The following is a 17,856-nucleotide window of genomic DNA, read 5'->3' as shown; positions in this document are numbered from 1 at the left end:
GATACCATAGTTTAACATGCCTTTAAAGGGCAAGGGTGAAAATCTTGGCCATGACATCCTTACAATGTTTTCCATTAGAAATACAAAAATGAAGAAATTGAATCCTGTGTCCAAGGACATTTAGTTTACCCTTACCATCAAACCTAAATTGAGACAAGTTATAAATTAGTTCTACGGTGATTTTAATATTTTCTCTAATAGAAAAGAATCTCGGGATTATGATTTGGGAATGACCCATTTCAAGATGAAGATCCAAAACACACTCAACGGGCCCAGCTTGTCATCTGGACCTCCTTCTAGTGCCACTTGTTGACGGTGTTGGAAATTCGCCAACAAAGGGGGTCTCCCTAGTATGAAGTCCCAACTAGACTGCAAACCATTTGAAGTGGGAGCCCCATCTGGATAATAGGCCCGAACACCATTAATTCTTAGATATTTTCCATGGCTACAATTATCAACATAATATATTATGTATACAACCTTTGAAGTAAGCAAGTAAGTTGACATTGTGAAGCATACAATTGAAATGTATATAAGGTACTTTCATAGAAGAAAAGTAATAGTACTATCCTGAAAGAGACACAAAAGAGAATGGAAAGAATCGTTAGTTAACTTGCAAAGTAATTCACAAGATAACAATGATCATAAAATAAAATAGAAGCTCACATTCAACAAGATGCATACCAAAGCCAACGAAATAGTTCATTTTCATTAGTATGTGTAAACATAAACATACACCGCAAACAATGAAGAATAGTATTACAATCATTCACGACATATACGTGAAAGTGTGTTAGATCCAATAGCTTCATATATTAATTTAAAGTCCCAAGATAGATGATTACAACGATGCAACACTAGCCCCAATAGTGGAACATTAAGTCACCACTTGCTCCTCCAAAGAATAATCTTCTTTCCTATGCCAAGCTAGAGAATCCAAGTTGAAAAGTCCTTTTTCTTGAGCTATGAGGGTGTATATATAACAAATGAGGTGACCCTTCACCTCCCTTGTGGCTCTTGAGCTTCCCCATGACTCTTGAGCTCACATGTGACTTTTCAAATTCCTATATGGCCTTTGAGCTTCTACGTGACTTTAGAACGTTCTAGTGACTTTTCACATTCCATGTGGGACCCTTGGGCTTCCACACATTTTACATTTTCTCATTTTTTGAAAATACATAATTATATTCCACAAATAATGTGGAAAAATATATGAACACTCTTATGTTAATGCTCTAAATGACCATAGTTTGTTGACTATGACGTGAGACTTGATGGCAATGTATTGATGTGAGGTTCCTTTCTCCGTTTTTATGTCTTCAACTCTTGATGATTGATCTATCATGTTCTTCATATTCTCCCTCCAAATGGTCTAGATGAGTGTTGGAACCTTCTAAGTGGACATGGGTTGACATCTCTCTATAGTGGTCCAATCGTTCCTTTACTCTCGCACAATAACATCTTTGTGTCTTGTCTCCATGAGTGTCCTTCTAGTAACCTCTCCTTGCTAAACTCCTTGATCATAATTTTACTATGATAAGGTGATAGCACTTGCAAATGAAGCTCACTCATGGAAATACAATATCAGTCCCAAAATCACCTAGTCTAACTTGCATGTTCATGTGAGATGTTTATTGATGGGCCTCTAAATTAGACATAAAATAAGGCCCATGCCTCTAAATTAAACATAAATTAAGACCCATGTGACCATCCTTCAGCATATTAAAACTCCGGTTTTTCATTATATATTGTATTTTTAACTTTAATATGTTCATTAGGAAGGTTTATGGGTAATTTCAAATTTGTGCCTAATATTATTTATTTTTGTGGAATATTGTAAGAATATTGGGCAGATTATGGAGATTTGGAGGAAGAGGTAATTTAGGGACTTGCTCCCTACTACAAGAGGATCAGTATTAAATAATAAATCAACAAGATATTATGGAATGATGGCACAAATTGTGGATCTCCAATGATTGAGAAAATCTAGGAATGTGTTCCCTGCAATTTAATGCAGATTCCTAGTATTGGGAACTAGATCAACTAATCAAGGGACTTTGGTGGGGAAAGCTTCCTTCTTTCATGGATAATTATTCCTAATCATTTTTTATAAGTACCAAGTCGAATTTTCCTCTAGGGGTTGATTTTTATTAGTCTTCTTGTGGAGAGAACTCGTATTTTGCAGCACCACTGTCATTTCTTGCAGAGATGTAATTGTATTGATGGAAATAATGAAGATTGGTGACGTGTTAAGCTTCTAAATATTGGTCTCCTTCATAGGAATCTATGTTTCCCTGGGCTTGGCCATCCCAGGAGCCTTAGAGCCCTTTTGTATCATTTATGCTGCTTCTTTTCACTTCTTATTCACATGCATCTATTGTTCATGTTTTTTCTATTTCTGCATTTAGTATTAATGATTTCTTGTTGTAGAATTGGGTTAAATGGTTGTAGTAAGTTCTTTTTCAGTATCAAAATCATAATTTAATCATTGGAACATATTTGGAAGGTCATATTAATCATTGAGCTACTTGGATTAGCTTTCTTATTCCCAAATCTAGATTTCTAGAAGACTTCCCTTGTGGCAAATAACAGTAAATTTATGCTATTTTTTAGAGCATTCTAACGAGATTCAATTGATTTGATTCCACTTGAATTAGATCAAAACAAATATCTAGTTAATAAAAAATATTACCCCATTGCATTTCACTTGATTAGGTTAGGCATTTGATAGATTTACTAGCTCACTAGTTCTCAAATTTCTAGATTTTAGACTAGTAATTTTCTATCATTTTTTACCATGCGTTAACAGAGGTATTTTTGAGTGATTCCACTTGTAATGGAGAACTAATACATACTATTCAATAAAAAAAATTTGTACCATCCAATTTGGATTTTATTTGGTTGGTAATTCGGTGAATTATAACTCCATGTACCAAATTTTGTTGTTTCTTGTAGTAGTACTACAGGAAACCCTGTAGCAGCCTTCCAACATGTATATACTTGCTCATATTCACTCAAGAAGATTGGTTATTGTCCCTTAGGGTTGAAGCAAGACCCCTAGGCTCTAAATAAATTATTAAAGAATACTAATGACCTCTTAGGGTTTTCCTCTTTACCCATGAAAAACATTTCAGCAATTTGTGCTAATGGATAGATTTATGGATTGGATGATACACTGATGATTTTCTTGATTGCCGCATCCAATTAAACATGTTAATGGATATAAACTCTTTGAAATGTAATGGTTTACATTCAGTTCATGATATTTACTTTATGCAATTATAATGGTTTTCTTTCCTTATACTTTCTTTCTTGCAATAGGTTAAGGTTTCCATTTCGAGCATTTCATTTTTTGCAATTAGTTTAGGATTTGACTTCAGTACATGCACTCCATTACATCATGACATCAAAGGAAGGAAACATTGTATGTTGCAAATATAGTTCTGATACCTCTTAAGTTTGTACGAATCCTAGGTTGATAATTAAATTTGGTAACCTTGGGAGTTGCAACATTCTTGTTGCAATACTGAGGATCATCACATTTTGGAGTCGTTGCTAGGGAGGTGTCAAAGTATGCATTGTTTTCTTCCCTAGTTGATTCATTTTTTTTTACTTTTTGCAACAACAAAAAAATTATTTTCATTAGGCATATTTCATTTCAAAAATAGGAAAGCGCATTGCATTAGTGTTTTCATTCAATCATAAAAACAAAAAAAATTCTCCAACACCAAACTACCCCCCCATTTCATCACATAGTGTGGTAAGAGCCACATCACCATCCACTTTTGCAGGTAAGAGAAGAAGATATGACAAGTAATGTAGAATAAATGGATGAAGATGATGAAAATGAGGAATATCCTCTCAAATTTCCCATTCAAGATATTGATGGTAGTGTGCACATGAAGAACATCCCTCCATCTTTTCTTCCAAAATTTCATGGTCTAAGGTCAGAGGATCCAAAAACCTTTCTCTTTGGATTTGAAATCCTTTGTAGATCTTATTGTTACTTATTAAACACTCAAAAGTTGAGATTGTTTCCGGAAACATTGAAGGATAGAGCTCTTAAATGGTTCATGATTTTAGGGACTAATTCAATAAGATCGTGGAATGGTATGAAAAAGATATTTCTAGAAAAATACAAAGATCATGATCTTAAAGAAGAAATATTTAGAATGAATCAAAAAGAAGATGAGAGCCTTGAGGATTTAATAGAGAGGTTTATGTATAATGTTAAGAGGGAAAAACTACATCATTTAGGATTAGACACACTAAAAACCCTCTTACTTAGAACAATTAGGGATGAGTGGATTGATCTCCTTGATCTCATGAGTAGAGGTGATGTATACCAATTATCATTTGAAGAAATCTGTGAAACATGAAAACACATATCAAGAGGAAGGGCAAGGGTAAGTCAATCAGCATCAAGATCGGTAATTCAAGCTAAAATTGGAAATTTGCTTGATAAATTTAATAAATTCTTAGCAATCTAAGTGAACAAGTAGAAATATTAAGAATACAAAATAATAAAAAAGAAGATGTTGATATTTTTGTTGTCAATGCAGAATCACATGATGTTAAATGTTTCTCCTCATTACCAAGGTTGAAGGAAGTTTACCAAGAGGACAATGAAGCAAGTCAATTGCCAATGCAGCTATGTTATGTAGCTCCAAGAGGACCATGGAATCTTATTCAACTTGATATGATGCAAGAGCCTAATTCACAATTTCAAGCTTATTTACATCCATCTAAAAGTAATTGGAACACACCATTTCCTTGGCAACATTTGGCATCTCAACCCACTCTCAACCCCAAAACCAAACTTGGCAATAAGATTGGCAAGGAACTTATGGGATCCATCCACAATATCCTCAATATTTTCTTCAATATCCTCCACACCCAACTCCAAGTTATCCCTACCATCCACCTCCACCACAACCACAACCCCAACCACATCCATATCCATTTCAAATATCCACTCCCACTCAACTACCTTTACCACCATTTCCAAATCCACACAATGAAGTAGCTCAGCCCACTTACAATGTTGAGTTACAACACTTCCAAATTTCTCCTCTTGATCTCACTGGTATTCATCTCAGCTTAGGAAGAGTATTTCAAAATATAGATTCTCTTAATATCATTGAAGGATCACATCCAAAAGAAGAAGACTCAACTGAGAATACCAAAGGATCATGGGCTGCATTGATGAAGAGTAGAAATCAAAATTAGAGATTGAGAATGTTCCCTCGTGGTTACTATTGGGATGGGATCCCATGGGTTAGTTTGGGGTTAAGATAACCTAAATTGTGGTACAATTTTGTAAATGATGTAAAGTCTCCACGATTTGTAGATGCGGAGTACGTAGATGAATAGGAGTCAAAGGGGCTTAGCCCCTTATTTTGGATAAATTTTGAGTCAGTTTTGAGATTCACCCATGGTCCGTGGACCACATTGTATGAAAAAGTCTATAAATAGTTGAGTCTTAGCAAAAGAAAGTGGAAAAACAAGAAGAAAAGAAGATAGAGAATTGGGTTGAAGAGTCTTGGGCAGGAGCTAAGGAAGGAGGGCTCTGCTTCCTACACTTAGATAGGGAAGAAAGGCTCCGCAGCTGAGTGAGTGGAGGCCTAGGTAGAATCTGCAGCTGAGTGTGCAGACCACTATAGTTGTGTGCACAGGTTAGTTTGAGTCTGTAACCTGTGAATTGAAGATCAATAAAAGATAGTTTTCTGAAGAATTACTGAGTATTTCTGTTATATCTATTAATGTTATGAAATACTGGTTGAATGCTATGTGGTTATCATGAATCTATCTTAATACTATATGCAATGCATGTTTAAACACTTCCACGAAGTTTCTAGTAATTTCTTTTATGGTTTGTGATGGATTAAGTAGATCTGTGGGAATGCGGATTTAGGATTTCTTTATGATTCACGTAAGTAGGTAAATTGATTGTTAGAGGTCCACAAGGACTGATCATGGACCTTCACGAAGGTCTGAAGGTTGTTTTAACAGCGTTGCAGTAACGTGCCCTAAGAGTTCATCGACCTTCACGAAGGAAGATCCAAGGTACTTAAAGACATCACACTAGTCTCTGGATGTAGAAACTTGTTTCTTGCATCCCCCCATACTTCTTCGGGTGAGACTACATCCTGCGCTACAAGGGTTGTTGCCTAAAAGGCTAGTAGTGTAGTATTTTTTTGGTTGGCACAACTAACTCCAAACCTGGATCAGGACCCCTTAAGCAAACAAATGGTTATGTTGTCGGGACTAGGATCTTTTTGAAAGATATGTGTGATGTTGCATCATAGGAACCTGACTAAGAAAGAAATTGAAAAGTGGTTGGATCGGAAGATTCACCAGTTCACGACACAAGAAAATAGGAATCCGCATCTGTCAAAGGAAGACTGGTTGAATAGGTACCTATATGTAGAGACACATGAGATATTCTTCTGCACCTTCCCCATTGAACTGTGAGTGGTTAGCTAAATTGAGAGATAGTCAAGGAAGGTAGAAGCTCAATAGTCCTATAGTGTGGACTCCAGAATTGGTGCAACAACTAGAAGCCTCTGAAAACAAGATCGCACTAGCTGTCGATCATTGGCTTGATCGAATTCTAGGAGGATTTGTTACAGAATTTGCAGTTGATACCTCAGTCAGCTATAGCGAAGCAGAGGAAAGATTTTTCAAGGGACCACGAGGTAAGTACCTAAGATCATTGAAAACTTGAATTAAAATGTTGTTATGTGAAAAACGGTTGATTCCATTACCTTGATGTTTGGAGCTACGCGGAGTGGATGATTCTTTAGAAATCGTGAAGGATCCAGACCAGAGTATAGTCCATTGATTGGACCTCCTTCAAGCGACGATGAAGGGGTGGGGTAGACTACGCCGTGAAGCATTATTCAGCTAATCACTCAGGGGATTCCTAAGAAAAATCATCCATCCACTCTGCCTCCACCTCCACCTCCACCGCATACACCTTCACCCACACCTCCACCTCCATCGCCACCTTTCAACATGGCGAATTCAATGAAGATGTTGGTCTCCAAGGGCATAAGAAGTGAAGATCTGGAATAGTTATGGTTTGTTGCGAATTCTGTGTGGACAATGAAACAAATTACTGATGATAATATAAAGAAGGCCCAGTTGGTTACCACTTTGTAGGATCATGCGCTAACTTGGCACATTAAGTATTGTTCTGATAATCCTCTTGCAACATTAGTAGAGACTAAGACAACTTTCAATAAAGAGTTTAGTAAACCTAAATCTGACTCACAGTCAGTAATTGGATTTAAAGAGATCATGATGAGCGTCGAGGAGATGCCTTGGGAATTTGATCAGAGGTTGAAGTGTCAGATAAGAAAGGCTAACATGCAGATCACAAATAGCTAGCATCCCAAATGGTTTATAGCATCACTTTTTCCCCACTTGAGAATTTCTCTATAACAACAAAAAATAGAGACACAGGTAGAAGCCTTGGAGATCGCGATGAGGTTTGTTGGCCGGATAAGTCGTTCTTGCAGACAAGACCGACCTCCCTAGTATCTAATGATATCTAGCGACAAGCAAACCAAACAAATTCTATCTTTCTCTAAATATGCAATTTATAGATAAAGGCAAACAAGTGTTTTAGGCCTACCTTGGGTCCAGTGCAAGTTTGTAGAAGCCACACTCCGTTGATCCAAATGAGCTTCCTTGTAAAGAATCTACAAACACAAACAAGCACGCACATTAAATAGCACCTGAAAAGCCAATATAATAAAGCATACTTATCATGATGATCAAGGAATTCATGAAACAAATCACATAAGACAATTTGTTGAGAAAAATGAATCTGATTGTATTAACTTTAATCAATGAAGAACTTTACAAACTTAGTGCCTTGATGTTGTTCAAGCTCCTCCCAGGGTCCAGCAAGAATCTCCTCTACTTTGACAAGTTTCACTCTCTTCCCAATGAAGCCAAAAGGTCTGTAATCTCTCGTCTCAAGCTTAACTAGGAAGTCTCAATTCCAACAGCATTTACCCTAAAAAATGTTCAACTTCTAACCTCTCTAGCAACCAGCCCAATGCCTTAATTTATAGTGCAATGGAGGGAAGTTACTAGGTCCACCTTCAAAAGTATAAACCCCTCCTTCAAAGGGATAAGCTCCTCTCATCAAGGGATTAGCTCCTTTAGTTTTGGGATACATGAACCACCTAGGAGAAAACCATCCACGTCAAGATTCCTTCTAGAATCATCTAGAATTAACCACAAGTGAGTTTTTAAGAATAAACTTGTGCCTTTTTGACTTTCACAGGGGTCCGCACCTACTCCTTTAGAAACAGAGCAGGCAGGTCTGCAGGTAACATGACCATGGGGTGCGGGACCATAGGTAACAGTAAGAGAAAGTGCGGAACCAGAGCTTTATTGATTTTTAAGGACTTTCTCTCATTTTCAAAGCTTGACATGAAGAGCTGAGGTTTGAGACTTGCTAAGGAGGACAATATGAATGATGATAGATCCATTATGACTACAAATAGTCATGGTGACAATATTTTGTGTACCAGACTGCCCCCTAAAGTGCGAAGTCTCTAGTAGATGAGGATTTCAATAAGAAGAGTGAAGTAATTTATCATTTCGAGGATCATCTTGTGGAGAGCCCAGTTGGAACCTGTAAAAACATTCAATGCAAAATATATATATGAGATCATATCATCGCTGAGGTAGGCATTCCCATACTCAGATCAAAACTGACTAGAAAACTAACTACTGCTCTGATATAGGAATGATCTTGTAATACATCACAAGTATAGACACATGTAGACACAGTATGGACACATCCATCTGTTTATGAATAGTCCACTGTATAATGAATACAAAATTCTTCGCAGCCTGGATGGTGGAAACTATATCCAGGGTCTTGATTTCTACTTCCCAATATAGTACGATTCTATCCATGTGCATGAATGTGTTGAAGTCAAACATGGTAGAAACCACTTGATTACTAGTCAATGATGTAAACTGTTAACAAGTGTGAGAGAAACCACCAGTAATGTCAATGGCTCTCAAAGTACTCAGTACAATCCATGAGATGTGAATAGATGTGTTGATGTCGAACATGTCACGGAATCCTTTGATCGAAGGTCAATGATGCAACCTATCGTCGAAGGCGAGAAACCTGCCATTGAGGCATGCAGATCCCAAGGTACTGACGATTTCTAGATCATCTTTCTAGATAATAAGCTGAAGTCGATAGAAAGCGATCCATCGTAGGCAAGCCCACAACACAAAATCATAGATCAAGTTTGAAGAAATTTAGTTGCAAGGACTGACTCAGGGATGGTCAAGATGGATGACAGATATTTTGCAAATGAATGGTTTATTTGCACTGACCTCTTGAACACATAACGACACAACAGATGGTTTGGTGACAATTGACCCAAAGTTAATACCCAGAAACTAGCTGAAGACTTTCAATATGGTTTGATCAACTGTTAGGCAAAGGATTTCCCAACCCAGGTGAATAAAAGTGTCGTGTTCAAGAGTGGTTACAAAGTATGACAAACAGGCTCATTTTTCTCTCTTTTCCCCCACCATTTCTGGCAAGTACCTCTTTATTTTTGACAAGCTTGAGGAGGATAACATTTTCTTGATTATAAGCTCATCCTTCGGATGATTCCAACTTCGTTTAAATTCGAACCCTAAGAAGGAGTGGTCCACTCTTGTTTGTAATTGAACAGGTCCTTTACTATTAAATTTTAACGAGTCTAGTATAGGAGAAACTCGGCGTTTTTCAATTTTAGAGAGTCTGAAAAAACTTAAGAAGACTCCATGGTTGTCCTTTTTCGTAAATTTGTGTCTCCCAAGCCCGAAAAAGTATAAAATAATACTTGAGAGAACCGCTTGATCATTATGACCAAGGAGTATTTTTCATAATTAGTGCCTCTGATCCGAAAAAGTAACAAAGCGATCAATGACACGTCGTTTTATAGCCAATATCGAATTTGAAACAACAAAAATCCGACAATATTTTCATGTTTTTACGGTCAGAAAAGGGCTGTAGGTGGACCGTCTTTTTAGTTTCGTTTTAACAAGCTTAAAAAGAAAAACTTGGCAATCTTTTCATGTTTTAGGAGTCAGAAAAGAGCTTAAAGGTGACTCTAATGTTTTTTGTCGAAAATGACCAATTTTGCCTGAAAAATTCGTTACCCTACACAAAAACTCAAACATTACTCATACCTGTTTAAAATAGATAAAAATGCTTCAAAAGTTACCTCTTTAAAGTGAAAAATAAACAAAAAAAAAACTCATTTATTCAAAAAAGCTTATAAAAAGGGCTTTTGTAAATTCATTTTTATCGTTTGACTTCAGAGTGAGAAAAGAGAGCTTTTGGTCAGAAACTTCCCATGAAGATTGCGGAAAATCTGTCCGTTGGAATCGAACGTCGTCTCCTCCAGGTAATCCACATCATCTTACTCTTTCATTTCATCCATTTGAAAATTGTTTTTAGGGTTTTATTTTGTTTTTTAGGAAATTTCTAGGTTAAAAACCCACGCGCGGGGGTCCGCAGGCATAGCATAGGAAACCTGCGGACCCCGAATTTTTCGTAAAAGGAAAAAATTCAGAGGTCCACACCTGCCATGAAGGAAAAGTGCGGACCCACACACTGTCTCTAACAGAGAGGGTGCGGTCCCCGCAGCAAAGGTTTTTAAACCTAAATTTTTCAAATTCCACCCAAAAATTTTGATTTTAAATATTCTAATCCGCCTTTTTATTGAATGTAGGGTACACATCATGCTTGATTGGTGGGAATGGGAGCACGAGGATGTGGATCTCGCCGCGATTAATCATCAACCTTCGATTGATGCATTGAAGGCATGCGATTTATACAAATTCTGGGCCATACCTGGCATGAGGACCCAGGTGGACTTTTTGCAGTGGCTGGTAGACAGATGGAATATACAGGACCAGTTCTTCTATATTGGTGGTCACCAACTCGAAATGGAGCCGGAAGACATTTAATTTTTGACTGGTTTTCCTAAGAGAGGTGAACATTTGACTCTATTCGGTACTAGGCCAGGTGGCCAGTCTGTCGATAGCCTCTGGCTAGAGTTTTATAACGACCAAACTAGAGACGAAGGGATTGATATAAAAACCATCTCCCTTCCTAAGCTCAAAGTGATTGCCTTTACTGTTACTAGGCTCTGCGGAAGCACAACACTACATATAGCCACTGGATCCCAAATGCGGATGGCAGTGGATTGCTTTCGAGGCACCATCTTCAACTGGTGCGAGGCTGTGTTGGCTAATATGAAATGCCAACTGACTAGAGCAAAGAATGGACAACTGAAGACCTTTGGATATTGTGCTTTAGTTGTGAGCTTTGGTCTGGAGAGGGTCCCAATGTTGGTCCCACAGCATCTTACCGTTGGAGCTGGACTTCCCCGAGAGCCCAAACTGATGTGTTGGGTTGCAGTTATGGCCCATCATCCTGAGGAGGGAACAGAAGTCATTCGATTCACTCCTGAGTATTTTCATTGGTTGGAGAACCAAGTATTTGTGATTTAGGACTTTCCTTATGCTGGGGTAGATTATCGTGGTGACCCAGACATGGCTCTTCCACCAGGAGAGCAATGGGATGACTCAGGTAAAATCATTTTCAAAATTTTCTAATTCATTTATTTTTTTTGTTTTTATCTCGTCCCAAAATTGATGGTAAAAGTTTCAAATGAAGATGTAGGTCCATGGTAACCAGCCACTCTCTGGCCCTATGAGAGGAAACAACCAGCTGCAGAAGCACCAGCCCCATAGGACGAATCTACAGAGACCTTGGCCGAAATGGAGAGTCATCTAGAGCGTTTGACAGCAGACATTCCGAAGACCAGCATAGATGACATTCCTCTTAGGCTACAGCGCTATGTGATTGGGGTCCCAGGACCTTTCAGGAGGTTCCTTTGTAGGGTGGCCCGTATAGTGGTTTCTTATCGTGATCATCACCAGTGATAGGATGATCGCCTGTTCTAGACACATATGACATTTTTTTCTTTCTGTACTATCATTTTTTCCGATCATAAGGTGTTTTTCAACCTATGATCGAAGACGATGTATATTTGACACACTTCTATGCTATACTATATCACTATTACTGGCTTATCTTGTAAAACATATTATGGAATGTTTTTAAATTTACTTGTATGATTATTGCAAATGTCTACTTAACATTCAAGAAGCAATTGCATCTGCTAATGTATTTAAATATCTTGGAATATGCTGATATTCAATATAGTCAAATTCACGGTCCAAGAGACGAACTCTCAAAAGTAATCTCAATAACACTGGATTTCTTCTGGCATATACTCTATTAAGTTGTAATACAACGAGCTCAGAATCTAACCTCACTATCAAACTCTGAATCCCAAATGAGATAGATTCAGATAATAACTCAATCACTGCACTATACTCGGCAATGTTGTTCATTGTTTGACTGAGGCTTACCCTATGCATAGATACCAACTCGTTAGAGGGCAAATAGATAACCCAAGCTGCGGAAGAAATGTTTTGTGTATTACGACAAGCACCATCAGAAAAACCAATGTATGTTTGGAGAGGCGTTGACATCTGCAATATCAAGAGTAAAATCAAGATAAGCAGGAATAATGACAAAAAACACTCTCTAAGCTAAGCACACTTTTTAATCTAAAACACACCAGCTAGAAAGAAAACTAACCTAACTAAAAATCTCCACACCCAGATTTAAGCATAATACCTCTTCAGGTAAAGACCATTTCTGGGTTTACCTAAAGAGACCCCGTCAAAGTCTACCAATTCATAGGCCCCTTTTGCCAGCTTTCGCTTAACAACATAAGGACCATGCCACATGGGTACGAATTTTCCAGCGCCTAATTTATCATTTGCTTGATCATACAATAAGACTAGGTCTCCTTCCGAAAAATTATGAGGGGTAACATTTCGATCATACTGAGGTTTAATACATTTGGCATGAGTTTCGATTGCTAATGCAGCATCACGTCGATTCTCATCTAGCTGAGCCAAGTACAACAAACATTTTTCCTCTTCGGAAGTGGCTGGAAGTAATTCGATGGCCATTTGTAATGACGGGATTTCGCATTCAATGGGTAACACAGCTTCCAGACCATAAACTAGTTGGAAAGGAGTGAAAGCGATTGACGTTTTTACTGAAGTTCGATATGCCCAAAGCGCTGAAAATAGCATGTTATGCCAATTCGACCTATGAATCCCAATGATTCGTCAGATCATGATGACTAGAACTTTGTTGATGGCTTCAACCAGACCATCAGCCTGTGGATAATATGGAGTTGAACTATCGTGACGCAGGCCAAGTTGGTCTGTAAGTTCAGTCATCATAATGTTTCGAAAATGACGCCCATGATTAGTGATAATCGCTTGTGGAACACCAAACCTAGCAATTATATGATTGAACACGAAAATCACAGTAGTTTTGCCGTCTGCCTCAAATGTAGGCATCGCCTCGCCCCACTTGGTAAAATAATCTACCGCAAGGATGATATACGCATGCCCCCTGACCGAGTGAGGGTTACATGTAATAAAATCGATACCCCATTTCGCAAAAGGACCAACGACAATTATAGGGTGGAGAGGAGCAGGTGGAGTGCGCATCTTTCGATCAAAAATTTGGCAGTTGTGGCATTTTCGGACCGCGTTAATACAAGACGGCCAGAAATAGCCAGCACGCAATATCTTTTGGGCTATGGCAAACCCAGACATATGACCGCCACATGATCCAGAGTGACAGTAATTTAGAACCCTTTCAGCTTCCTCATGATTTAAACAACGTCGAAAAACATAGTCCGCCCCATGACGATAAAGTGTATCTCCAATAATTTTGAATTTTTGGGACAGGAATTGTATTTTTCGACGCTCTGACCTTGAAATTTCTGGCCAAAAGGATTGGGTCTGGAGATAAACGATGATATCTCCATACCATGGATCTAAAGTGCTGATTAGAAACAACGATTCATCCGCAATGGTCTCCTCTGCCACAGTTTCCGTGTGAACACGAGGGAAGTCACACATCAACTCTGTAAAAACTAAATATTTCTTTGACTTAGACTTTTCAAATTCCAAGTCAAACTCCTGCAAGATCACAATCCATTTGGAGTACTTACCCCCTAGCAATTGTTTGGTCAAAATATAGATCATAGGGTTGCAATCGGAAATTACTGTAGTTTTGCGTAGTAAAATGTAATGACGAAAACGTTGGACAGCTTGAATAGCTGCCAATGCCAATTTCTCCACATGTGAATATTTTAGCTCAGTTGGATTTAAAGTTCGACTAAGGTAATATATCAAATATTCACTACCGAATTCATCTTCCTGAACTAACACCATTCCAATGGTGGAATGCGAGGCGGCGATATATAAGAAGTAGTCCTGCTTGTAGTTGGGAGGATGCAATAACGGTGCATGGGTCAACACGTGTTTTAGTGCATCAAAAGATTTGTCAGCTATCTCATCCCAAAAGAATGGAGTATTCTGTTTCAACAACCAGGTAAAACCCTTTGTGATCTCGGTGTAGTTAGGAATGAATCGACGTAAAAAGTTTGCTTTCCCTTGCAAACTTTGGAGTTGGCGAAGACTCGAAGGAGGAGGCAATTTGACAATAGCTTCAACCTTCGAGGGATCGACGCGAATGCTAGCTTTCGAAACAACAAATCCCAGTAACCGACCCATCTCTATATAGAAAACACACTTGTGTGGATTCAACCTAATTCGATAATGCCTACACCTCATAAAGTTTGCTCGTAAATGGATGAGATGATCAGCTCGATGTAATGAATGAGCAAGTAGATCATCAAGATAGGGTTGCACAATGTGCTTGATGTCATGAAACGCGTAAGACATGGCTCTTTGAAAAGTTGCCCCGACGTTCTTGAGCCCAAAAGGTAATTTGCAATAAGCAAATGTCCGCCATGGACAAATGAAAGCCATTTTTGGTTGATCAACAGGTAGAATATTTATTTGATTGTATCCTGAAAAACCATCCATGAAGGAGAATATTTCACTGCCGACACAATCATCAATGATTTGATCGATATAGGGAGTTGGGTAATTGTCTTTTTGACAGGCTTGATTAATATCTCTATAATCGATACATATTCTTATTGTTCCTTGCTTTTTGTTAATAGGAACAATATTCGATACCCAATACGTTAACGAAATTGGATAAATGAAACCTGCTTTAAGTAATTTTTCAACTTCTGCTTTAATGGCAGCAGCATTTCGCGGGTGGATCTGACGCAAACGTTGCCGGACAGGTTTAGCATCCGGGTAAGTTTTGATTTCATGAACAACAATTGCTGGGTCAATTCCTGGCATTTCCTCATATGACCAGGCAAACACGTCGTGGAATTCTTGAAATAGGGCCTTATATGTTTGAATTTCATTTTCCGTACAAGAGGCACCTATATGAATGTTTTCAACAATTCCAAGCTTAACCGAAATGTCAATAGGAATAGTTCGAGAAATATTTCCCAAATTTAACTCAGAATCAGGATTTTTCATTGGATTCTAAGGTTCCTTGACATAATCAGTTGTAAAAATAGATGAAAAATCATTTTCAAAGCGATCAATCTCAGGTAAAAACGAAGATCTATGATGAAGATCTTCCCATGGTAAATCATCAACAGGATTTCACGAATTTGCTCATCAGTGTGAACAAGTTCGGAAAACTTTGTTGAATCTGAGTTTGATGTTGAAAGTGAGTCTTCATGGACCACATTCATTAAGTCAATTTCGGTTGAAGAAGGGTCGGAAAACGACTGCACGGCCTGATACGCAATTTCATATGGACTCAAATGCATAACATCACCAAATGAATCTATCTCAGATTCGGAAGGTATGATCCAAGGATCATCATAAACAATAGTGTCTGATGAAATCATATGAATGGTTGCAGTAGAAGACGATGCGTTGATAGGAGGAAAAGGAAAAGTTCCTAGTAAACCAGAATCTTTAACTAGTCCCACTCCAACATCCTTATAAGGGATAGTTGTTTTGCCGACATGCTGAACACTTTTAGAAGAGGCTGGGTCAGATGAAAAGTAAGTTAGCTGGTTTATAGTTACGATATTTCCATTATGAGGGAACTTTATAAGTCGAAAGACTGATGAAACAATAGTTGTCATAGCATAAGACCAACTATGACCCAAGAGAAGGTTGTAATCTAGAGGGCCATCAACCACCTCCACATCTAGATTAACAGTTTTGCCTTCAACCCCTATAGGTAAATCCCGTAGAATGCCAAAAGGATGGAACCCACGGCCATCAAAGGCCTTTAAAATCGTCAGGGATTGATTAAGTGTAGGAGAACCAAGCGATCTCCAACACTGGATCGACATAATACACGTTGAGGCTCCCTCATCAATCACAGCCCTATAACAAGGTCTGATTTTTACTAACACTGGAATCTGGAAAGCCATTTGATGAGGTAAGTGAGGTGTACTATTTTCTTGATCGAAAATTATAATGTTCGAGTCCTGAATGTCAACAGCTCCTATAGCCGACAATAGTAATTTACGTTGTGCTGGACATGATTGCAGCACTTCCAAATCCGACATTGCTGAAGGTGAAATAGCCAAATCTTCAACAATGTTATAGTTCTGAGCCGCTCTCGCATGTGGATTGAAAGCTGACTTTCGAAGTATACCCTTGGCGGGCGGTTTGATTACTAAGTCTGGGTTAGGTTTCTCGATCTGTAGTGGATCGGAACCGGGAGTTGAAGTTGATGGGTTCGAATTAGAAGATTCTACTTCCTTACCACCAATAGGACTTTTACTTCCATAATCTTGTGATTGAGTCACAATCCTAACATGGGACATCATCATTATTGGTTCTTCTGAGGCATTTGAGGAAGAATCTATCATCTTACTGTCTTGACTAGGAAAATGATCCTTCAAAATAGCAGGCATTTGGGAACCTTTGACGATTTTGGCAACCTCAGCGCGATGAGGGCAGTCTCTTGTAAAATGCTCTTCGTCACAAATGAGACAAGGATAACGAGGTTTGTGTTTCTCATCAATAGATTCTGTTTTTTCTGGTTTCTCTTTTGAATTTTTATCTGTTTTATTTTTCTTCTTCCCTTTCTTTTTACTGCCGGATTTTGATTTCGCTGTAGATGACTCTACAACATGAATATTGGCAGAAATTTCTGCGGAAGAATCTCCTGCCGGGGAATCTGGTAAAGTTATGATAGGAGAAGAATTCTTGGAAGATTTCTTCTTACTTTTGGTATTAACCGTACCAATCATACCATCAGCGGCATGAGACCCTGAAGGAGATGCAGTTATTTGATTTTGTTTAGGAAGGTCTGGGATTTTCTCGTGTAACGTACCTGACTGCGTATAAACTAAGTCAAGGTACTGAGCTTGAGAAATTACTTGCTCTTTAGTAACGACTCCTGCCTTAGCTACATCCTTAATGATTTTCAGTAATAAAGATTTGACAAACCATTCAGCTAAGATTTGATCCGTGATAAAAACTTTCACTAAACACCGTCGATGTCTCCATTCATGAATGTGATCTGAAATGTAAGTGGAAGTTGACTGTTTTAATGAATTTAATAATTATGTGCCATTGTCATATCTGACCGGCAACTAAAAATGAGTTAAAAATGAAGTAGCTAACTGACTAAAGTTATAAAAAGTGGCTCGCGGTAACTCAATGTACCACTTGGTCGCAAGACCAATTAGAGTGCGTTGAAAAAGTCTTAAACGGATTGAATCATCTGAAATAGAATTAGATGCACACCAGAGGTGATAAGTCATCACATGGTTCGACGGGTCCTCTCCTAATTTGCCTTCAAACTTAGGAATA

The sequence above is a fragment of the Pinus tabuliformis genome, chromosome 8 (genome assembly GCF_031772625.1).
Source record: "Pinus tabuliformis cultivar Carrire ecotype Pingquan chromosome 8, CPIR1, whole genome shotgun sequence".
NCBI classification, from domain to species: Eukaryota; Viridiplantae; Streptophyta; class Pinopsida; order Pinales; family Pinaceae; genus Pinus; species Pinus tabuliformis.
This window is presented reverse-complemented; position numbering follows the sequence as displayed.